The 25,000-nt window shown below is 38.4% G+C and overlaps 2 protein-coding genes and 1 pseudogene across 2 annotated transcripts in view; 2 read left to right on the forward strand and 1 right to left on the reverse strand.

Moving 5' to 3' along the window:
• LOC140950232 (T-complex protein 1 subunit theta-like) overlaps window positions 1-25,000 on the forward strand; it is a 295,708-nt gene that overhangs the window by 107,347 nt on the left and 163,361 nt on the right. The window lies entirely within an intron of this gene.
• Window positions 1-25,000, reverse strand: part of LOC140950110 (uncharacterized) — a 154,273-nt gene that overhangs the window by 78,450 nt on the left and 50,823 nt on the right. The window lies entirely within an intron of this gene.
• Window positions 4,085-24,681, forward strand: LOC140924119 (T-complex protein 1 subunit theta-like; annotated as a pseudogene).

Raw genomic sequence — 25,000 nt, forward strand, 5'->3', positions numbered from 1 at the left:
CAACCTCCTTTTCATTTCCGAAAGGAAAAAGTCTCTGGGAACAAAATTTGCGTGAAAGCAGCCTTGTATTCAAATAAAACAAGTCACAAAACTTACCTGAGTAAAGGGCGCTCGACATTTGCAGTTTGAACAGTAGTTAACAAGCTGCGAAAAAGATGCATGATTGAGACTAATCAGTCAATAGGCGTACGTATAGTAATCGTGTCAACAATACGGGAATTGGTATTTTAATACCATAATATTTTAATTTTAAAAAAGACATGGGAAATTTCGTGTATCGGCCCAATATGTTCCTAGCCTGCTTCACAGAAGGCTCCATTTCCAAATGTTGGAAGAAATCCGGTTGCTGAGTCTCGGCAGTGACGGAACCAAGAGAAGGGTCGGGGAACTTAATAGATTCCCCTACGGCCATGACGGCAAGGATCCAGAAAGATCTATTCTTCCTTAATTCCCTGCTTAAAAACTTATAGTCACTTCAACTTAACCCGAGCTTAGTCGACTCAGACACGCATGCATGATTACACTTGCCAACAAATCGAGCTCAATTTTTTTCACGAACGCGAAGCGCGAGCGGAAGATTTTTCATATGATAAGCGAAGGACTTTGAGAAAGTCCAACGCATGATCTACATCGTTCTAAATGGAACAAAAATGACCCGATCCGTCGCCAAAGAGTTAGGTGTTTCGATACAGTTTTTTCGGAGACTTTACCGATATTTTTCAATTGACTTCAAAGTGATATCATCCTTGTCCGATCGCTATAAAAATTTTTACCACTGACTGACTTTTGATTTAAGTTTGTCAAAATGTAGTTTTAAGTAAAATCGATATCACTATGGCGACAATAATCTAAACACTTTGAAATCGATGAAAGCCGAATTTTGCGCGATCTAGATCCGACACCAAGAACTTAAAGTGTGGTGTTTAGCAAATAACCTCCATGAGAAGTAAAAAATTCTGTATGTTTGAATTCAAATAAAACTTGAACATATTTCAAACCCTATGTTTTCAATAGCCGTGATAAATTGAAAGTAAAAAAGTTTTAAATAACTCAAGTTAATCTCAGGCAGCGCAGAATGCTGCTTAATAACATGTTGTATATTCTTTCTTGCAATCCCGAAAACTAACTTATTTTCACACCACCTGTCTAGTGCAACTTTATTCTAAATTTGAATTGGCCTATACTAGAAGACGTCTTAGACGTCCAGAAGCATTAAACATCTGACTGTTAAGTGCGTCCAGTTTTTATATTAGACGTCTTAAACGTCTGAGACGACTAATTCATCTGTTAAGTGCGTCGATCGGACGCACTTAACCTCAGACGTTTTATTCGTCTGACGTTTAATGCGTTTGCCTTATTTTCCGTATTTATACTAGACGTCTAAGTCGTCTAAGACGTCTTAAACGTCTCATACGTGTTAGACGTCCTCTACAAGAGCCTATAAAGGGGACAGAGAGGGCATCCCCCATATACACCCTATTCCATAGGTAATTCGTCTCGAGTTATTTTTAACACCACAGATCTCAAGGGGGATTAGACAACAGCCAATCACATAGCGCGAATGTGTTCCGCGTGGATGACCCACGCTGAGAGCCACGCGTCCTTCACGAAATGACGCAGAACAAAATAGGGGAAGACGCGGAGAGCGATTTTGCTATTCCTTTTGTCGACGAAAACGACTACAGCGAGATTTCTGCGAAAGCTGTGTCAGCGAAACCGAAATTAAAAAAGAATCGCCCTTCCTCTCTTGTATAGAGCTAACAGTAGAGCAGGGAAATCCTTAACACACTGAATATTCTCTCAGGATCATTTATAATTTACAGTTTGAAGAGAGCAATTTCTGGTTTGATGTTTATTTTTTTCAGTCTTTATAGCGATTATTCCTACCCACTTACTTTGTCAATTGTAGGCGAACCCTCCTAAAGCTGAATTTCAAGGGACCACATTCAAGCTCAGAAAGAGAAATAAAATTTCGTCGTTGCTTATTTACGTCCTCCATAAAACGCGAAATTAGGCATTTTCACGTCGTAGTCGTGCAAAAACGGGAAAGAAATGAACCAAAAAGTGTGTTGCACGTGCGAAGTTGTTGTTTTGCTAATTAAACCTATTGTTTTTTTGACGTTCTAGTTGTCGTCCGCGTCGTTGGATCTTAAACTCCCTAAATTGTACAAACGACCGGTTTCAATAGACCGGCGAAATTTCTCATTTTATTTAAGTACTGAGGTTACGACAACTTCGAGTTAAACTGATTTCACGGGTTGTCAAAGAGTCCAGCGATTCCTTTTTCCCAGGTGAGCGCCGACTCATTTCGCTTCAATATTCAGGAATGCTCTCGATCTTTTAACGCTTTCATTGCCTCTCGCCCGACATGTTTTGCACGGCGTTTGGTCATGCGAAACCTCCACGAAACATCCACGCCTCGCGCGAGGTAACTTTATCCCGATTCTAAAAATAAATCGAGACGAATTACCTATGGAATAGGGTGTATATGGGGGATGCTCTCTCTGTCCCCTTTATAGTCTCTTGGTCCTCTAGTATAAATACGGCCATTTATTGCTTTCCTGTTGTATGTCTCTACAACGGCTCGACAGAATTTTTTTTTTTTGACCTTAGCACATAATCTTCACGATTTATAATAATAATAACGTCTGAAACTTTCTTTAATATTGATTCACTACAACACCTTGAAATTTCAAGACAAACCTAGCCTACGACAACTGCTACGAACCGGCCAAAAAATCCGCTTTACAACATTCACTGTTTTGACCTTTGCTAATTTTTCCATTAATGCGGACCATACATACCTCCACGTCTAGTAAATTGTCAATGTTTTACATTCAAAAGATGCAATAAAATTCAAACTAAAATGTACTGTACTAGTCATCGATGGTCCGCATCATTTAATTTGGAAAAATTAGCATAACGTCAAAACAGCACTTCTTCTCCTTTAACACGTTGTCATTGTCCCTGAGGAAATAAAATGATTCGCGTGGTACCTATGTTAAATCAGGTGAGGGAGTTCTCCTCAGCAATTACCAGGGGCGTAGCCAGGATTTTTTAAGAGGTACGCGCAATTCTCTATACCGTTTTTTTCTGCATACATCAAATGACATTAGCAACTTGTAAAATACTTTGTCGCGTGTTTGGGTCCATTGACTGATGCACGTCAATCATCTATCATACAATAAGGCTACATACTTTTCCAGATTCGTCGATCAGGAATCCGGATAATTTTGTTACTGGGTTCGTTTTGTCGTTTCTAAGCAGATGCAGCGGGTGAATCCGAATTGAAAGGTGCCGTTTTTGTCAAGCCTCTATAGATTTTCAATCCGAAATCTAAAGTGAATCCGATGCCTTGTAAATTCGCAATGTTTTTTAGTGTAAACAATTTGTCCAACGAATTCGGATACTTTGCCGAGTTTGCAGTAAAACCAAAATGGAACTAACTGTTACATTCATAAATACTGAAACCCCGCGTATAAGAATAGTAGTGATTTAAGAACCTACAGGCTGAAATTTTGCATTTTAATACCCAAATATATAAGAACCTATTCAGCCTGACAAAGAAAAATAGGTTCTTATATAAAAAACACCCCAGATTTGATGTTCAAATTCTGGATTTTAATTGTATATACTGTAAACAGCCAAACATGTTTTGTTCTGTACAGCATGGAATTCATTGGTAAACAAGACAGGCTTACTGTATTTTTCCTGTTGAAATTTGCATGGTGATCATACAACTGTAAATATGGTCAGGCCCATGACACAGGACTTGTTTCGACAACAAGGCTTGACATTTTTGTAAATGCTTTACAATTATAGCATATTGGTACTATTGCAGTTCCCCGAATGCTATCACTATAATAACTTTTGCAAATAAGAACCTACTAAGAACCTAATCAGCCTGTTATTGGAAAAAATACCCCAAAATATAAAAACCTGTTCAGCCTGAACTCCAAAATTCTAGGTTCTTATACGCGGGTTTTTACTGTATAGGGCGCCTTAGCAACAACGGCGGCGAGAGCGACAAAAACGTCTCTAGCGTAAGTAAAAACTTATTGGTGTTTATTTCAATTCTCTTAAAATGGCAAATATAGGTGAACTTCTGGGGACCGCACCCAATTGCAAGATCGGACTCAGAGAAGAAATTAAATTTGTCCCTGTGTTTACGTCCTTCAAACAACGTCGCAAAAGGAAATTTACCGTCGTGTACGTACAGGTTGTAAAGAAAAGCGCGCTGCACATGCAAAATTTGTCGTTTTTCATTTACTTATCCAGTTGGGCTCGTTTCGTTTGACGTTCTCATTGCCGTCGCCTTCATCGTTGCTCCCAGCATAAACGGTTAGGAATCCGAACATGTTTTTGGTAAAAACGTTGTCATCATTTCACTAGATAGATACGTCATTCAAGATTTGGTCCATTAATTGATTATTTCGTTTCTCTGGAAACCGACATTTGGGTATAGAGGAAAAAAAATTCCGTTGTTTTAGAAAACATATATATATATATTTCAAAGAAACAACAAGAGTTGAATGAATTGAGGCAAACTGTGCTCTTAAAATAATTACCTTTAGATATTTTGCTTCCTTTTTGGAATTAACCTTTTATTTTTTATCGTTTATTCATTTTATATGTTTTTTGTGCACGACTTTTTCAGGTACGCACGTGCGTACCGTGCGTACAGGTATAGGTACGCCCCTGATTACAGACCTATTTCGGTTCTACCCTGCTTTGCAAAGTTCTTGGAGCGAATTGTTACCGACTACATCGTAAATTACCTCAATGATTTCAATGTTCTATGTGAAAACCAATATGGTTTCAGGAAAAATCGTTCTCCTAGCCTTGCGCTAGTTGATTAGTGCGACAAAATTTCTACTGCCTTAAATACACTGTCTTGGCATGCGACTGCTTATTATCTTTGTATTATATTTCTTTCTTTTTAGAATTGATCTGTTCTATAGTTTATTGGATTTAAGAGACAAAGATGAAGTTGTCAGTGCTCTTAGAACTGCATTGGGCAGTACAAAGGTATGTTGTGGCTATTCTTTTGATATTGTACGCATATACAACATCAGTAAACTGTGTCTATTATCTGTACCTTACATGCTCTGCTTTCTTGAAACAATGAACTGCCACCTCTTACAGTACATTTTGACTGCAGTCTTGCCAGTGTAGAATTGTGTTGTTTAAGACATGGAGATGACCAAACCAAAATATAGAAAAAAAGCATCTCTTTCTGAGCAGGATTTCTTAATGTTATGAGAGATTTTTGGAGGGATCTATACCCAGAGGAAGCAAGTCACTTCTGATTCATTGTCAGAATCTCCTTTTGAGCTCTCTTGTGTTTGTGAAATAAAGGAGAATTTAGCATATGATAGCAATGCTGATATTGGATAATTTTCTTATAAATATATGTTCATGCTTTTTTCTCTAGTATGGCAATGAGGATTTCTTATCAGAACTTATTAAAAAGGCTTGTGGTGAGTAAAACAAGTGTGCAAACTGTTTCCTACATGAAGTTTCTAATTACTATAAGTGATCATTATAAAGTGGAAAGTGTACTTTAATTTTTCACCCGCGGTATCACAAGAGAGATGTAATAGGCCTCAAGTATAGACTGACTACCATGGTTAATCAGCAATAAACAAATACATTTGTTTGGTGTGCCTTGGTTGAACTTTTTTCCTCTTCAGTGAAAGAGCAGGGAGTTCATTAGGCATCAGAGATTGGAGAAATTCTCCGTTTACTACTCTGAATTCTCCCACAAAGGTTCCTTAGCTACCCTACGACTTTTTATTATTCGGCGTGGAACCTCTTTCTAAATATTTTCCTCTGATGTTACACCTTTTTCCTGCTACCAGAATTCTTATGGCCAAATTTGTTGTATTGCGCTGAGCATTTGCAAACTTCAAATGGGTTTTTCTGTTCCATCAATCATTTGAGTGGGGGCGGAGTTAATGCAAATCATGACCGGCAACGCACTCGCCCAGCTTGGCCCGCCAAAACAAAACTGAGAATGACTCTAGACTGCTCAAGAATAGCAAAGGAAATCGCGATGATGAGTGGACTTTTTGTAGAGGGCAGGAGGCAGACATTGCTTTGTTCTTGCAAGAGCCTTGTAAGAATAAGAAACATCAGAAAAATCTTCGAAGAAAACTAGTCGATTATTGCCTGAAACAGGGCGATCACAAGCAACGAACTTGAAAAACAGAAACAAACAAAGTGGATCGAAATGCACCAATCACAAGTAAACATGTGTTTCCTAAGAGGTCCGCTATGATGATTGATGGAACAGAAAAACCCAAAATTCCTTCTAAGTTTGCAAAACGTGCAGCACAATACAATTAATTTGGCTATAATGAGTGCACTTTTCCTTACTGCCTTGAATATGATTTTGTTAATTATGTGTCTTTCTTTAGTTTCTCTTTACTTCAACCTTGATTGATGATGTAGACTCTTGCAACTTACATGATATAATTCCTGGAATTTCCACGTCACCAATATCAGTTTTGCCCAGTTTTACATTTTTTAAAATCTTAGTTACTATACTACCATATTGTTTCGGTTAAAAGGTACACTAGCCCGGCCAAAAACCCGGCCAGCCTAGAAAAGGACAGCCAGGCCAGGCTTTCCGGGTTTTTGGCCAGGCTTACCGGGAAAATGCGGCCTGGTAAAGCCTGACAAGTATGGCCACAGCTAAGCTTTCTTGGCAACCTTGGCCACCAAAGCTTGGCCTTCCTGGCCTTGTTACTTCCAAGGCCGAGCTTTCTCGGCAACCCTGGTCAAAAAAGCCCGGCCTAATCCAGGTCTTAAAGATTCAAGCCAGGCTTGGCCAGGCTTTTTTGAATTTCCAGGCCAAAAATTTATAACATTAAGTGACTGCAACATTAAACCTCAGAATCTTTGGCCATTTGTTGTCCCATGAAGGACACTCTTTGCTTTACAACTGCTATTTTTTCACAAAGAATGACACATTGCCAGTTTCCACATATAACTAACAGAAAATCTACAAAAGCAGTCATGCATGAGCTTTACAGACCATCCATGCCTCTTTGATTACAGACAATGACTGCAATTAAGTCAGTAACAGTGTCTGTAATCAAAGTGACCAGTGACCTTAACAAAACTCTGTGGGCTCAATCGAACTATCTTTGAAGTTACAACCTTAAAAATTGCCTTGACGGTGTCTTGTAAAATACGATGATGTTATGGTTCTACAGACAATTATCTATGTAGCAGCTTAAACATTATAATATCACACTTGAACACGAAGATTATAATGTTCCAGTCCATGCAGTCTAAACCTTTGCATGATTATTGTTAGATGTACAGAGTCTTCATATTGATAAAAGAGCTATGTAAATGATTTAAGTCCTTCTCATTCTATCATGCTAGAGTTGTACTTAGATTTCATGTCGAAGCAATGGCGTGGTCTCGGTGTGTTCAAGATGTCTCCAGTTCAATTTTCCATACCTGTGAGCTAATGTCCAACATGAACAACGTCCACAACACGTTTTTCGTCGCAACTTTGATTTATAATGTAGTCCAGCATTTTCCTTTCCAACTTAAGTTTACCTCTTGCATTTAACACTTCAAATGCGCTGGAATACTCTAATCAACGCTGAAAATAAACGCTCTTTCAGTACCTGAACGACATCTCGATCAGCCGCCATGTTTTTTGTTTCCAGGCTTCCACGTGCCTTTTGCACATGCGCGATTTGATTTACTTTGTCACGTGCGACTTTTGAACCAATAGATAAGTGTAAAACGAACTTCCGTTGAATAGTTCAAATTCACGCGGACTTCACAACTTTCTAACATCCATGTTATTTTCGAGACAGAGTGATCAATTGCGAAGCATGTTTCCAAGTCAGTTAACTCAGCTGGATTATGGCATGAAGGTATGTTTTCTAATAACTTCGCGCAATTAAGCTTAAACTTCAGAGATGAAGTGTCAATCCGGTAGTCGGAAATTCAGTCAGTTGCCTCTACTCAAAGCCCAAAGCAGTGTTTGAAATCGCCTGAGTTTTCTAAGCAACTTCTTGATGTTTTTACACAAATTAAATAAGATATTTCGTGCAAATTGGACGTGGATTTCCGACTGCCTGGCATCTAGTATTTTGAAAACCGTACCCGTGAGTCAAGAATCTTATGCTCATGCGAGTTCGGAGAATTTGTCTACAACAATACGAAACCTTTATTTAGAATCGCTTGCCATTTCTGAACAAACACTAAATACTCTGGTGAGGTTTCGTTGATAATTTCTGTGGATATTCATCGAAAACATTGAGATTTCACCCTATGCCCAAGCTCGACAGTCGCTTCTACTCTTAACTCAAGGCAATATTTACAATCGCTTGAGATTCCTAAACAAATATCTTATGTTCTTAGAGGAAGTAAACAAGCTATGGTCAAAATTTCTGACTGCCGGGTATCTAGTCTTTTGGAAACAGTTCCCTGCTGCCGGGTATCTAGACACTTAAGTGTCATTGTCTGAGAAAGTGTTCCAGGGGCCAAAAGTTGTGGTCAACCGATTTGGCTGAAACTTGGCACAGAAGTCAGGTATGATGAGATATTCCAAAAGCCACTTTGGCTCACTTCTCTGAGTTTTAGTTTTGGAGTTACAGGGGGGGTCTCATTTTTTGCCCTTTGAGCACCACAAATCCAGCCTTCCAGGGGGCATTTTGAAAGTGTGATAAGACCCCACTGGTAAATTGTGCTGCCAAATGAATTTGACCATGCACTCTACTATAATAGAGCTTTCAGTTCATGCATGTAACTTTGTCCTCAACGTATTGCACAGAGAGGAGCCTGGGGCTAGAGTTTGGCCAAAATTGATGGTAAAATTACAACCCAAAATAGCCATGTTTCAAAATTTCACTATATTCACCTGCCTTCTTGCATAACTTCCAAACCTACACCACCGTTTACTTTAGTCACCCAGTTATCAAAATCAGTTGAGAAAAATTTGGCTTATTATGGTTTATTGAATTTTTAGAACAAACACTAAAGTCTTCATACCCCTCTAAGGCGATGCAAAATGGAATTTTGAGCCTAATTCAGGCCATAAACAAACCAAATTGTCGACAAGAAGCCCTTATTCTGTATTTGGTAAGTGAAAATGAATTGTCAAAGCCAAATCAGTTTCGTTGTTTAGAAATACACCGATTCTTACCTTAAAATTAATCTAAAATGGGCCTCTAATTAGCGCAACAAACACATAATTTAGCAAAACAAAGGTGATTTTATTCTTTGAAAACCTAGTAACCACCATAGAACACAAATGATGATGTTCTGATGTACATATAACAATCTTTTTACAAGATGCTTAAATTTTTCTTTGATTTATAGTCGGTTTCACGTCATACTTCCAAGTATTACTCCAAGCATGGAAATTGAAAGTCTCCATATTTTGTCAGGCCCATTTATTTATATTTTTACCAGATAAAATTAGCTTATCAAAAGGTTCCTTAACATATAATCTTTGTCTGACCTTGTAATAGCCTGAATAGTTGTTTTAAATACCCATCAGCAAAGGAGTATGACCATACATACGTAGATTACACAGACATTACGAGCTTCAGTCAGCAGTATCGAGGTGAACTGTGATTTTCCGAGTCCTTTAGAGCTGAAAAAATAAAACAATCCATCCACGGTTAGGAGAGCTGGATAACGAAAAGCTTGTTTTGCTTTTATAAAGAAAATAACCCAAACAAAGCCTTGCATTGAGATGATGCACTTGTTATTACATCAAGTTAGCTGGCCCGCCATTTTGGACTTGAAGAGTGTGGGGACTGGACCGAGTTTCCATCCAATCCTTCTCCCATTTCGCGGGAATTTTTTCTGCTTTTTATCAGGTGTGTTTGAAATTCTAGAAAGCGATCTGTTTCCGGATAATTTTTCGATGGCACTTTATTCCTTTGGAGGGGTAAATGACCAGTGCAGTGTCACGTCATGGGCTGTGCAAGAAACAGGAATGCTTCTTTTTTTGTCTTGCGATAGTGACATGACTGCATGGTTAAAGCACAAGTAGAAGGTTTCAGGTGTGTCCGGGGAAGAAGAGGAAGAACTGGTGATGCCAAAGCTACGGGTGATTCAAAATATCAGTTAGGGATCATACACGCGCACAAATGATTTTTATCGCAGTTTACGGGACTCTTTTGCTTGAAGAAAGACAATGATATATAATTTACGATGTTGTCATCTCAAATTGTTTGTTCACATGGTTGATTGATTCCCATGTTAATTTCCTGGGTCCTTACAAAGAGCACTAAATATTCAACAAACTCATTGCAGCAATATCTTTATTAAAAAAATAACAATAACAATAATAGAAATAACTTGAAGGCTGTTTTTTGTCTGCTCGAGCTGTTTGTTTACATTCAGCTTGTCACGTGGGCACGCTTATCAAGCAAGGCTAAGTTTGGCAATGCACAATTCGAGCCAGCTTGCATTAAAACTCCATCGGTCTCCTTTATTTGCCTGTTCGTCGAAGACAAGTCAACTTAAAATAGGCTTAGGTACATAATTCCGCAGGAATTGTTTTGGGAATTTTGGACACGAAAAAGAATTTTAGAAAATCTCAAGAATATTAGAAAAAAATTGACAAATACTAGAACTTACATAGCAGTATATATAGGAGAATACTGAATAGCAACATTTCACAGGCAGAAACGTTGAAAAAACGTTGTTATTTTTCTGTATTCCTACCAACCAAGAGAGGGCTCAGTCCACCAACATGCTACAACAGTGTCTAGAGTACTGCTCACTGAGCACAACAAATCAGCAGTTTTTCATCAGAGTCATCTACACTACAACTAATCAGCGCTTATTCACCAAAAGAGGCCCTCGCTATCAAAAAAAAAAAAAAATTTTATGAGTTTTTTAGGGAAGTTTAGAGAGTTTTAGCAGATAACACTCTTATTTAGGTATGTTTTTTCGTTATTCTTTTTATTGAACAGTTAACATTATTTCAAATAAATTTTTAATTAAATAATGAAACAATTTTTTCTACAAATATACACAAATTTTCCGTGCTCTTCCAGAACGATTCAGAGTCAGTTCCCATTCAAGTACGACATATGCGTGTTCATTGCCTATGCATTATTCCAAGCAAATCCAATAATATCAACTAATTCGGTCGATTTTGCGACGACTTTTTAGTGACATTTTCTCCCTGAAAATGTGAATTTCGTCGAAAAACTTAGATGCAGCATGTTTGCAAAGATCTTTGACGAAAAGGGTAAGTAATGGAAACCGGTAACTGAATTGTGCATTGCATGATAAGCGTGTGCACGTGGCAAGCTTAATGTAAACAAGCAGCTCGAGCAGACAAAACAGCCTTCAAGTTATTCTTATCGTACTTGTTTTTTTTTTTTTTTTTGACAAATTTGATGAATGTTTAGTGCTCATCCGAAGGACCCAGGATATTAACATGGGAATCAATTAACCATAAACAAACAATTTGAGACGACAATATCGTAAATTACATATCGTCGTCTCTAAATCTCTCTTCAGTCAGCAGAGTGCCCTAGATCACGATAAATGCCATTTGTGCGCGTGTATGATCCCTAACTGATATTTTGAATAACCTGTAGCTTTGGCATCACCAGTTCTTCCTCTTCTTCCCCGGACACACCTGAAACCTTCTACTTGTGCTTTAACCATGCAGTCATGTCACTATCGCAAGACAACAAAGGAAGCATTCCTGTTTCTTACACAGCCCATGACGTGACACTGCACTGGTCATTTACCCCTCCAAAGGAATAAAGTGCCATCGAAAAATTATCCGGAAACAGATCGCTTTCTAGAATTTCGAACACACCTGATAAAAAACAGAAAAAATTCCCGCGAAACGGGAGAAGGATTGGATGGAAACTCGGTCCAGTCCCCACACTCTTCAAGTCCAAAATGGCGGGCCAGCTAACTTGATGTAATAACAAGTGCATCATCTCAATGCAAGGCTTTATTTGGGTTATTTTCTTTATAAAAGCAAAACAAGTTTTTTGTTATCCAGCTCTCCTAACCGTGGATGGATTGTTTTATTTTTTCAGCTCTAAAGGACTCGGAAAATCACAGTTCACCTCGATACTGCTCACTGAAGCTCGTAATGTTTGTGTAATCTACGCATGTATGGTCATGCTCCTTTGCTGATGGGTATTTAAAACCAACTGTTCAGGCTATTACAAGGTCAGACGAAGATTATATGTTAAGGAACCTTTTGATAAGCTTAATTTATCTGGTAAAAATATAAAAAAATGGGCCTGACAAAATATGGAGACTTTCAATTTCCATGCTTGGAGTAATGCTTGGAAGTATGACGTGAAACTGACCATAAATCAAAGAAAAATTTAAGCATCTTGTAAAAAGATTGTTATATGTGCATCAGAACATCATCATTTGTGTTCTATGGTGGTTACTAGGTTTTCAAAGAATAAAATCACCTTTGTTTTGCTAAATTATGTGTTTGTTGCGCTAATCAGAGGCCCATAAGGTAAGAATCGGTGTATGTCTAAACAACGAAACAGATTTGGCTTTGACAATTCATTTTCACTTACCAAATACAGAATAAGGGCTTCTTGTCAACAATTTGGTTTGTTTATGGCCTGAATTAGGCTCAAAATTCCATTTTGCATCGCCTTAGAGGGGCATGAAGTGTTTGTTCTAAAAATTCAATAAACCATAATAAGCCAAATTTTTCTCAACTGATTTTGATAACTGGGTGACTAAAGTTAAGAATTTGTTCATGCTTAGCGTGCGTATATCGAGTTATAGATGCACGCGGGAAGTTTGGAGAGCACGAAAGATGCGTAAGAGCTGCACGAGGCGATAGCCGAGTGCAACTCTAGCTTCTTGAGTGCTCTCCAAACTTTCCAAGTGCATCCATAACTCGATATACGCACAGCTAAAAGCATGAGCAAATTCTTTTATAACATAGCTGACAAAAATGCTTGCTTTTTGATTAACTGCAAAATTCTCGTAACGTGCAACACAATAAAAAACGGTTCTATTGGCTGATTATGAACACGCCACAATCGTCTAGTTTGAATGAAAATATTCTTTCTGTAAAAGTGAGAAAGAAAATTTGCTTCTTTATTTGTTAACGATCAATGGAATCTAAGCCGAAACAAAGGTAAAAGAGTCTTAAAGTTCACTTAAAGTTAAAATCCTCCGTGACATGTTCATGAGAAGTCAGTCGTGGAGTACGGTTTGGATTTGCTGAAAAGATGTTTACCTTTTGCTCGGCGAAATCCAGAAAAGATGTTTTTAGCAAAGACGACTTCACTTACGAACATTGGCTGGTCATTACGGCTTCTTGAGAAGACCTGGCAGCAGTTGTTTTTGTGAGTAATAAATTTATGTCTCATTGTGTATTTGTGTTGTTATTGCGAGAGAAATTTTTCTGCTTCAGTCGGATTGCCCGGAGATAACAAAGTGCATAACAAATTTAAAAACAACAACAAAAACGGAAATTTTGCCTTTAAATGTTGTTGATGACCAGTTGGTGTCTGTTGTCTTTCGGCCAAAATTTGCTGCAGCTGGTCTTCGACAAATTTGCGAAACGTGCAACTTGCGAGTTTTTTTAATTCGGCTTTATTTTTGCTGCTTGTTGGATCAGGACCTAAAAGGTCAATGCCGATAGGAAAATTGGCAGTTCTTCGCTCGTTTCTTCCACATTTTAAAGAGAAGGAAAAGTGCACTGCAGCTTAAAAGACGACAACTTTGCAGCCAGGTAAAAAAATGCTTACGTCATGTTATTTACGCACGGGCGTGCGTAAATAAAGATTTTGTTCATAGCGGCTCAATAGGACTTATATAGGGCAAGCGCGCGCGCTATGTTATAATAAACGGTGGTATAGGTTTGGAAGTTATGCAAGAAGGCAGGTGAATATAGTGAAATTTTGAAAAATGGCTATTTTGGGTTGTAATTTTACCATCAATTTTGGCCAAACTCTAGCCCCAGGCTCCTCTCTGTGCAATACGTTGAGGACAAAGTTACATGCATGAACTGAAAGCTCTATTATAGTAGAGTTCATGGTCAAATTCATTTGGCAGCACAATCTACCAGTGGGGTCTTATCACACTTTCAAAATGCCTCCTGGAAGGCTGGATTTGTGGTGCTCAAAGGGCAAAAAATGAGACCCCCCCTGTAACTCCAAAACTAAAACTCAGAGAAGTGAGTCAAAGTGGCTTTTGAAATATCTCATTATACCCAACTTCTGTGCCAAGTTTCAGCCAAATCGGTTGACCACAACTTTTGGCCCCTGGAACACTTTCTCAGACAATGACACTTAATATTTCGAATTTGGAAATTAAAATTTAAGAGGAATGCACAGATTAATGCCATTGATTGATTCCTTAATTGGTTTACTGCAGAAATAACTGTACTCTTTGTTGCAAATCATCAAAGGAATACTCAGAAAATTGTATGTTCTGGCGCTACAAGGTTATATGGCAGACTTGTGAAGACCAATGTTTAGTAAAATAGGAGAAGAAATTAAGCATATTAGTTTCCGATATGCATGCATGCAATGTCTGCTACATGTTAGAAACAATAAATTTTCCATTTATAATGACTTGAAAGTTGAACTTACATATAAAATTAAAGTACAACCTGTAGGTTTGTTTATTTGAACTTCGATTCATAATTATAAATACACAGTATATCACTGCAATTAAGGTAAAAAACCAGAGCACTAGCACTTAAGCCTGATGTGTGGACCTTCAGTTCAGAAGGCTGTTCGGCGACTTTGACAGAAACAGTCATTTAGCATTTTTTTTTCATATAAATGATTGTATTATTGGAAGATGTTTATTGAATTTGTCTTTTCGCTAAAATTGAGTGCTAAATTGCTTTTCTGTTACCTAGTATGCCTTAATAAGCTGAAATTGTAAAGAAGTGGCCACTATGTCATGTAATATCACATCATTACAATGATAAAAATATTTCTAAAAAAAAAATTGAAATCCAGATGTTAAATGTATGTGGTGATGTGTATGTTGAGCAAAATAAATGTAAAATCACTGATCTTGTCATTTGGATTATAAACAAACACTGTCTAGAGATCCCATTAACAGGGTATGTTATATATTTTTTTCCAATCATGACTAGCTATAGGTTACTTTGCACTATATTTACACTGTATGCATTGTCTAAGTTTGGTATGCTTAAACTGACTTTTGACTCAGCATTGCTATAATAGTCATAATAATGGTGTAATTTTTTGTGGCTTCAGGCAGCTTGGGTGGACTATATTCTGTAAGACTGACCACTCAAGGTAAACCCTGAACAAGTATGCATGCCCTGTGATTATGATCTTGGCCAGGCTGGTCAAGGTTTCTTGGCAAGCTTGACCAATTTTTGGCCCCGCCAGCCACAGCCAGTGCAGGCCAATTGTAGGCCAAACTTTTCTGCTTTTCCTTGCCAGGCTTTGCTAGTTTTGACCCCGGCCAGCCGCGGCCTGTCCAGGCCATGCAGACCATTTTATGTTTTTTGCTTTTCCTTCTCAATTTTGGCCTTGGCCAACCGCGGCCAGGCAAGGCCGGGCTGACCCTGTGGCCGCGGCTTCCACAATTTTTTTATCCCCTGGCCAACATGGCCAAAGCCCGGCCACAAGCCGGGCTTTGACCCTGGTCTACCCCAGTCTGGCCAGGTTCCTGATGCAAGGGTTGGTTATAAGATGTACCCCAAACTTGTCAACGTGATGTTTTCAAGTTAACTAGCTTAAAATTGAGCTAAAATACCTGGTTATAAGGCAAACCAAGATTTTGGGGTTATGTTGGAGTCTCCAAGGGGCCACTTTTGGCATCCAATTTGAATGTTTGCCACATTCTGGATATCGCAGCTCTCTGGTGATTTTTGTCATTTTTGCTATTGCATGCATTTCTGGACATAAGTGGTGAACTTAGTTTCCAGTGTTGCTTATTACAATCCTTCACCAGTGTGAACAAAATCATATTTTTTTTTTCCTGAACCCTTTCTCATCTGGGTATTTTCTTTTTCCTTTTTTATTCCTTTACCAAAATTAATGTAAAATTTATATACATTCTAACTAAGCCTGGGAAAACAGGAGACATTTGGCGACGCTACCACTAGTTTCCCCCACAAAATGACGTCTGAGAAACGAGCGCAGAAATTCCACACTGATGATGCATCACTACCCAGATCTGGGTATTTCTTCTGATTGGTTGAATCAAATTTCCCATGCAGTACAACCAATCAGAAGCACTACCCAGAGCAGGGTGGTGACGCATCATGAGTGTGGAATTTCTGCGCTCGTTTCTCAGACATCGTTTGGCGGGAAAACCAGTGGTAGCGTCGCCAAATGTTGGCTGTTTTCTCAAGCTAATCCTAAATATGCTATTAGTAATTTATAGTTGCCCAATGAAGTAACATTCCTGCACATAAGTACAAAATAAGAGAGCATTATCTAAAAACACAGTTGGAGACACCACAAATTGATCAAGTCTACAAAGTGGAAATGAAAGTGTTTTTAACCCTTTAAGTGCCAATAGTGACCAAAAACAATTTTCTCCTAATAGTATCCATACATTGTCAAGAGATAAAGTTATGAGAATTAATAAAATGATCACCAAAGAGAAAATGCCATGATCTTTTATCAAATTCTCTCAAGTAATTCTGAAGAAAATCTATGAAGATCAGTTTGGAGAATTTGTATGTTGATACTGGGGCTTAAAGGGTTAATTAAGGAGCTAGCTAGTTCAGGGCAAATACTTATCATTTTGTTGTTGTTTTGGTTCAAGGTCTCCATCCTGCCCCAGAAAGCTACATTTAATGTAGATAATGTGAGAGTAGCTAAGATTTTGGTAAGTTTGAAAAGATCTGAGGAAAAATCATGTTAAGCCCTTCACCATCCCTTACATTATGCTAGGTTAGGGTAGGTTAACACTCCAAGTTGTGACTGAGTCAGAGTCTAATCAGAAGCACAAGCATTAGGAAGTCGTAACCTTGAGTTTTGATTGTACTCATGGCTGTATTCCCTAGAATCTTGTGAAAACCAGATTGTCAGGGTCGAAGAGCAGAATCAAAAGAATGTTTATTGATTTTTTCTTCCCTTTTTTACTTATAAATGAAGGGGAAAACACATTAAATTATGCGTAATATACATAATTTAAAAGAAAAGAATCTCAAAAGATGAGGAAGTCTCAAGAAGCCACTTCCTCTATACATCGGATTTAGTTGTTAGTATAGTCGTTAATTAGACATATATAAAAAGAGAACAGCTTATTATAAAGTAATTTACAAATGTATGGAAAATATTAAAAGAAAGTTAATCATCTGATAATTAGAAATAAATTACAAACGATTAACTGAGAATTCTGTAAAAAAATTAAATATTATTTAAGTAAACGTTTAAAGGTCCTTATGTTATTTGATCTAATTATTGAACGAGTTACTGAGTACCACATTGTGTAGTCACTATAGGTGAGTTTGAGCCCTAGGAGGGTTGAAGGGAAATTGAGGTGGGGGTGTGCCACCAAGGCTCATATGCAACAGCATGTATGAGTTATCAGAAAACTTTTATTTTAGCTATATCTTATTTATATATTATAATAATACCTCATATGCAAATGAGACTACCTAAATAAGATTATTGTTGTCGTGTTAGGGTTCTGGTATTCATAGTTCAGAGGTTGTTCAGGGAGTGGTTTTCAAGCGAGAAGTTGAAGGTGATATTAAGGCACTTAAGGATGCAAAAATTGTAGCATTTTCTTGTCCACTGGATTCCATGGCGACAGAAACTAAGGTGAGATGAGTTATTAGTTAAAAAAATGTTTATAACTGTGCAGAGATCCAAGAAATTGGGTCGAATTCGCAGGCATCTAAGCATGACCACATCATGAAGTGAACAAACATTTGATGTTTTTAGCCTTTTTATCACTTTTTAAATAATAAAGGTCTGTAAATCAGACTTGTCAAGATGGTTTTTGGATATAAGTAGCTTGCAAATGCAGTTGTATTTCCAGTTGTCACTTATCTCAGCCCAAAAATTGACATCTGCTCATAATTTTTATGCCACAGAAATTGTTTTGGGCTCCCGCTTGCAGAGGTTACTTTTTGGTGAGAAAGACGGGACAACTAAAAATATTTCTGCATTTGCTAGGTTAATTATTTACCACATTCAAAGGGACAATGTCTAAATAATTTTAATATTTCAGATGCCCTTGAAAATATATATACATGTGCTAAACATGTGCTGACGTTGGACAAAAAAAAGCAGCTACTTCGCTCAGAGAAGTTGGCTAATCCTCCCCCCTCCAAAAAAAAAAATCAATGAAAGAACTTTCAAACATTGTTGATACAGTCAATTACTCAACTCAAACCAGTTGCTTCTTCTAAGCTAGCCCCTCACATAGATCAAACACATTTACTTCAGAAAAGAAAAGTGAGCAAAATGCAAGTTTAAGGGGAAAATTGGGGGGTTAAATGGTTGGATGTGGAGAAAATGGCTAAACAGATGAAACATAGGTCAAAGGCAGAGGATGTCTTGATAACTAAAATTATCAAAATGCTACTCCTCACCCTTAGTATGCTGAATTATTTGCTCTCAACTTGTTCAGGGTACAGTGTTGATCAGAAATGCAGCAGAGTTAAAGAGCTTCAGCAAGGGAGAGGAAGAACACTTAGAAAAGGTAAGCTCCAGAATGTTTTGCAGCCGTCATAGACAGATGAAGCTGATTTCTAAGCTGATTGCTTTCTTTGTGTCACATAAATCAAGCTGCCTTTTGCATGATCTTCCTGCATGAATTTGTCTGGTGGCAATTGTTGGAGTATTGCCTGTATCAGCAAGGCTTTTGAGTCACCTAGCTTTCAAACTTTCAAGCTTTTCGAACTGCACACCATAATTTTTAGGGATTTATAATAACTCCAAAGGTGGAGTAAAAATTTTAGGTACAGGATAACCCCTTTTTGGGGGTTACTTTAACTCCTAATTTAACTCCGAATTTGGGGTCATTTTTACTCCTGAAAGAGAGTTCTTTCTACTCTCAGTCTGGGGTTAAAATAACTCCGAAATGGAGTTGTTTTTACTCCTTACATGGGTTGTTTTTACTCCTTTTGGAGTTAATTTAACTCTGAAAGTGGAATAAAATTTTAGATACAGGATAACTCCTTTTTTGGCGTTATTTTAACTCCTCAAAATCTGGAATCACTTTTACTCCTGAAAATGAGTTCTTTAAATTCCTTTTCGGAGTTGAAATAACTCCCCAAAAAATAATTCAACTGTAAGGGGTTAAATTAGCCCCCACTAGAGGAGTTATTATACTCCTTGAAAATTACTGTGCAGGCTTACTAATTCGTGGATAAAAGTGTACAAGCCATAGGGAAGGGGTAATGAGACCAGTGACTGGGTGAAGGTAAAAATAGGATTTTCTCAGGGGTCCACATTTGGACCACTTATGTGGAATTTTCTTTCAGAACGATGTGCCTAACGTAATATTAGAGTCTAATGCTTCAAAGTTAGTGGATGTCCATCAGGTCTACAGAGCAAAGAAAACAACAGAGACTGTAGAAATACGATAATGAGAGGATAAGAAAGTGGCACCAAGAAAAGCTATTGAGTAAAGTCATTTAGAATTAAGATCAAGCTATGGTTGTGCAAAATGACTGAAATTCATAGGAAAATAGGAAAGTTGATCTAGACATTTGAGGTGACAAAGTCCATTAAAATCATTGGTGTAACCTTGACAGTAATGATATGTGATGCATGTTAGAAATACAGTAGTTAGGATGGTCTAACCTAAAATGTATTTTCCTGTAGCAAATCAAGGCTATTGTCGATGCTGGTGTTAACTGTATTGTAACTGGTGGCAAGGTCGCTGAGATGGCCCTTCACTTTTGTAACAAGTATAACATTTTAGTTGTCAAGTGTGTATGTCTTCTTTTGAGTTATTATCCTGAAGCACAATGGACTCATGTTGATATCATTGTTTGCAGGTTAAATTCAAAGTTTGATTTGAGACGACTCTGTTGATCAGTTGGGGCTACAATACTTCCCAAATTTGTAAGTTTGCATAATAACTTTTTTTTATTCCCCCACCATTTGGCTCCCTCGATTTTCAGCCACTGATCTAAAAGTAAGACTGAGACTGGAGTCAAGAGAGCAGCGGAAGTTGAACCTTCCAAGTTACATCAGAATGAAAATAGTCTTCGGGCAAGTTCCCCATCTGAGAAGAGTGCTGCTCCAATCTTTGGCAGCTTTTGCACCCGGTACGTTCAATTGACGTTATTTTTCTTGTATGAAACTGGTTTCTTGTAGGGGATGCTAAGTAAATTTGAGCAACGCTCAAAAAAATGTACTTCTTATACCTTTTATGAGACACTGGTTCTGTCATTTCTACAAGGACGTTTGATATCATGAGACCTTGTTCCCAGATTCCTCTTCTTCTTGTCCCGGTAGTAGTAGTAGTAGTCGTCGTCGTCGTCGTCGCAGTAGCAGTAGCAGTAGCAGTAGTAGTAGTAATTGTAATATCCCAGTAACAGGAATTATCATGCAACAAGCAGCATTAATCATTTTGTTGAACTGAGCTTAGTCTTCGAGGTCTTGTGAAAAATAGGGGGAAGACAGCACTAAAAATCATTGGTAACTGAATACTTTTGTCTCTCATCATTCCAGACAACTCCCACATCAGAGGAGATAGGTCACTGTGATGAAATCAAGGTGTCAGAGATTAGTGTCACTTCGGTTACTATTTTTAAACAAGGTACTACACTACTTAATATAGTGAAGTGGATTATTCTTGCAATCAAGAGCTGATAAAGTTTAAGAGAATGAATTTCTCCTATTGGCATTAGATGATGATGCCAATTGATTTCGATTTGCCCGATGTGTATTTGTCGTCTTTAAACCTGAGGAAAGAAATAAGCGTGAAAATACAGTGAATGTACACATGGAATCCAAGCTTAACTAAAATAACATCTCCGATAAGTATGTTCTCCCTGTCTCGTTTGGGGGTTGTATCTCATTGGATGAATCGACTTACGTCCAGCGGAACGCCGTCCGGCGAATTGACTTTCGGGCGAAAGGACCGCAATTTATACATTCACACCCACGCCGCAAAAAGAGCATCTCAAGTCTCGCCACCAGTCCTACTCATTTCATCTCCTGTAATCTTGTGTCTTAGAGCGCAAGGAGACGGCTGTATCTACTGTTGTAATCCGGGGTTCCACCGAGAATATCATGGACGATATTGAGCGAGCTGTTGATGATGGAGTGAACACGTTTAAAGAGATCACCCGCGATGATCGCTTTGTACCAGGAGCTGGTGCCACGGAAATTGAACTGGCTAAGCAGATATCCAGCTCTGGAGAGGTATTTTGAGTTGCAGGTCTTTACAAAATATGTATCAGTGTCACTCTGCTTTTGAATTCAAAGTGGTTAAGGCTTGGTAATTATATCTGTGAAACGTGTAACTTTACTGCACACGCTTTTCCAGTGTAACAAAGAGAGATTTTAAAAGCCTGCTATTGATTTCCTAACTACAGTTGAACCTCCATGTGTGAAAAAGGCGGGGAAAAGTGGGTGGGGGAGGGGGGAAACACGAAAGGTAAAAAATCCCCTCTCCCCATTTTTCTCCCTTCCCAGCGCCCGCCCTTTAGACTTCTACAAGCAGGTGACGTGCGCCCCCTCTTCTAAGCGACCAGTTTGGATGTTGGCTTTGGAGGGTCTTGACCGTGTGAACTTGTATTGCGTACTAGCCGTTAATTGTTTTTCCTGTTTTCCGTCAGACTTGTGCAGGCCTTGAACAATATGCCATCGACAAATTTGCCGAATCCTTGGAGGTCATTCCCAGGACCCTCGCGGAAAATGCTGGCGTGAAGCCCACAGAGTTGATATCTAAACTCAAAGCTGCCCACCAGGGTGGGGACAAAAATGCTGGCTTTGATAACGAGGTATAGTTGAAGTACTAAATAACGTAATGTAAAATTGGATTTCAACACGGAGGTACTGAGCAGAAAAAAAGAACATAGCTTGAAAATTTTAGGCAGTTGACACAAAAATAAAATAAATGTTAGATAATACTAAAAATTTTAAATTCGATTTAAAAAAGAGAAGAAATCCAGATAAGACTACCGTAAACTGCCGCTTATCATCCCTGGGCTTATACAAGTTCGTAAGGGGGTTTTGGGTGGGCTTATAAACGGGGGGGAGGGGCTTATATCCGGATGGGCTTATAAGCGGACGAAACAAAACGTTTCGAAATGAGCAACAGCACTGTTGATCGACGTATGATTTAAATTTATTACTCTTACAATTGAAGCCTTGAAAAGGAAGCAATAAATCGAATTCAGTTAAATTTCAAAACAAAATCAAAACTGTAACTGGGGCTTATATCCGGATGGGCTTATAATCGGATGTATTTTTTTGGGTGGGCCTATAACCAGGGGGGGGGCTTATAAGCGGATGGGCTTATAACCGGCAGTTTACGGTATGCTTAATATAGTGCACAAGCTAAAATTTATATAGCTAAAAAATATATATGTGTCAGCGTAGAATCTTGGGTTTTTTGTTTTGACCTTTTATTTAGAGTGGAATCATGATTTTCAAACGCCTTTTTGGGAAAAGCTAATTAGACCGAATTATCAAGAGGTTCGAAAAATCGGGGATGAAATAGGCCATTTCCGAGGGGGGATAAGTTCTAATCTAACGTGGTGACACTGACATATCTGATCTGACATAACTTTGGATGTTGTTTTTCTTAGGGTGGTGGAGCTGCAGTGAAAGACGCAGTAAAAGCAGGAATCTTAGACTTGTATCTTGTAAAGCATTGGGCTATCAAGTTCGCCACTGATGCAGCTGTTACAGTACTTAGAGTGGATCAGGTAAGGGAACACATTTGTGTCGTGCCGTAGCTCTTCAACAAAATTCTCGTCTTTAAATCCAGTTTATACAGTTATCTTTGTCCTGATTAAGACCTTGAATATCTAAATTTTAGGTGTTTGTCTCATAGAGCCCCTTATTTCGTCTCAAAGCAGTTCATTAGCAACCTTTAGATTGGATTATGGTGACACGTTAGATTTTTAATCCAATTATTTTCCCAAGATTTTCTCCTTTCTGGTGCTGGCCAACATGAGACGTAAGAGGTATAATTGGCGTTGCAACTGATCATCTTAAGAGCCGCTAGTCGATCTTGTGATGGTAGTCCAATCCAGAAGTCCTCAGTTTTTACAATCCGAACTCAGGCATTGGTTATATGCTTTATAGAGGGGAGAACAGGGCTGTCTTTAAGAGGCGGGGGCCGGGGATTTCTCCCGACTACTATGAACGTGGCCCTCGGCTACTTTCCAAGGGAAATAGAAGAAAAGTAGAACCAAAAGAAATCCGTAGCCGTTTGATTCCCCGCCTACTTGTTGTATTTACCTGACAACCTGAAATCTTAGTGACAAACCTGGGAGAAGCGATGACGTCACAAAAAGTAGAATTGGTGAAAGGGGTTGGTTGACATGTCCAGAAAGAAAAGGTGAAAAATGTCCACTTGCTAAAAATCAGCCAGTTACAAAGTAAGTTTCAAGGAGTTATATTAACTCCTCTAGTGAGGTTAATTTAACTCCTTACAGTGGAGTTATTTAACTCCAAAAAGGAGTTTAAAGAACTCTTTTTCAGGAGTAAAAATCACCTCAAATTTGGAGTTAAATTAGGGATTAAAGTAACCCCATAAAAGGGGTTATCCTGTACCTAAAATAACTTTTTACTCCATCTTTGGATTTATAATAACTCTCTAAGAAGTACTGTGTATAGTACAAATTAGTGGTAAGATGTAAGCATCGTTATGCGCCGTTGACTCCATTTAAATTTTTCTAAAATATGCGATCGAGGCTAATATTAAGAGGATTTGTATGGAGTCATCAGAGCATAGCGATGTTTATATCACCCCTACCAAATTGTCCACTTGTAACTTGATTTTTAGAAAAGTGGGCATTCGTCATATTGTTCTTTATTAATACGCCAGCCAATCCCATAATTTCACAAATTTAAATTTTTAAAGTCACACCTCTTTACTCTATTCTGGAAATAAAAAAGATGTAAACTAACTGGAAATTTTATAGGGGAAAGCTGCCACTTTATGGTGCAAGTAACGAAACTATTGTCCTTCAAATATCCTTTCACAAGGTAGTTTTTTTAAACTGTGAAGTAACCAATGCATGTTAGAATTATGCCCTTACATTTTCAGATTATCATGTCCAAACCGGCGGGAGGACCAAAGCCTAAAGACAATCCAAACTGGGATGAAGATGGAGCACTAAAGTGTTGTTACGTGAAGCAATCACTGAATCATCTGTTAACCTGCTTCCTGGTCTGAATTAACGTGTGTTGTTGAACTTTGCGGAATTAATCCAAGGCCACCAAATGACAGTGACATTTTGGTGACTGAGAGCCGTTTTACTCTCGGCAACGTTACTAACTACTTGCCTTGCAAAAGTCCTCTTTAGCTCGTATGTTCTATTTTCCCAATGCAGGTCATGTGATAATACTCTAGAGAACTGCTCATTCAAGTTTCGTCTTATTCCAGTGCATATTTGCGCATGATTTATGAAAGGACGAAGGGGCAAATTCCCCGAGACTTTCATTGAGAAAACAGAACATACAAGCTAAAGAGGTCTATACTCTTAAAACTGTTGGGAATAGTATTAAAGTTTTGGCGAGAGCCATGCTGAAGAAAGTTGTAGCTCCCTGATAGCTCTGTCCAGGCGCCTGTTTACTCATAGGACCATGCTCGTTCTTAGCGCCCCTCGGCAGTTGTTTTACTGAACCAGTTGATGAAAGAGTGACCGTCTTAGCCAAGATGATTAAAGCGCTATCAGTGTTTGCAATCCCAGTAATGTAGTGACCATTATCCTACAAAGTATCCAATATCAAAGCAAGGTCGTAATTTGGTGTCGCGCTTCTTACCTTACAATTATTAGGTAGCTTAAGCAACTGTGTTTTTTGAGCGACGCACGTCAACCGGAAGTGCATCATTGGGCAGTGGTTTGGTTGAA

This window comes from Porites lutea, chromosome 1, assembly GCF_958299795.1.
Source record: "Porites lutea chromosome 1, jaPorLute2.1, whole genome shotgun sequence".
In the NCBI taxonomy this organism is placed as follows: Eukaryota; Metazoa; Cnidaria; class Anthozoa; order Scleractinia; family Poritidae; genus Porites; species Porites lutea.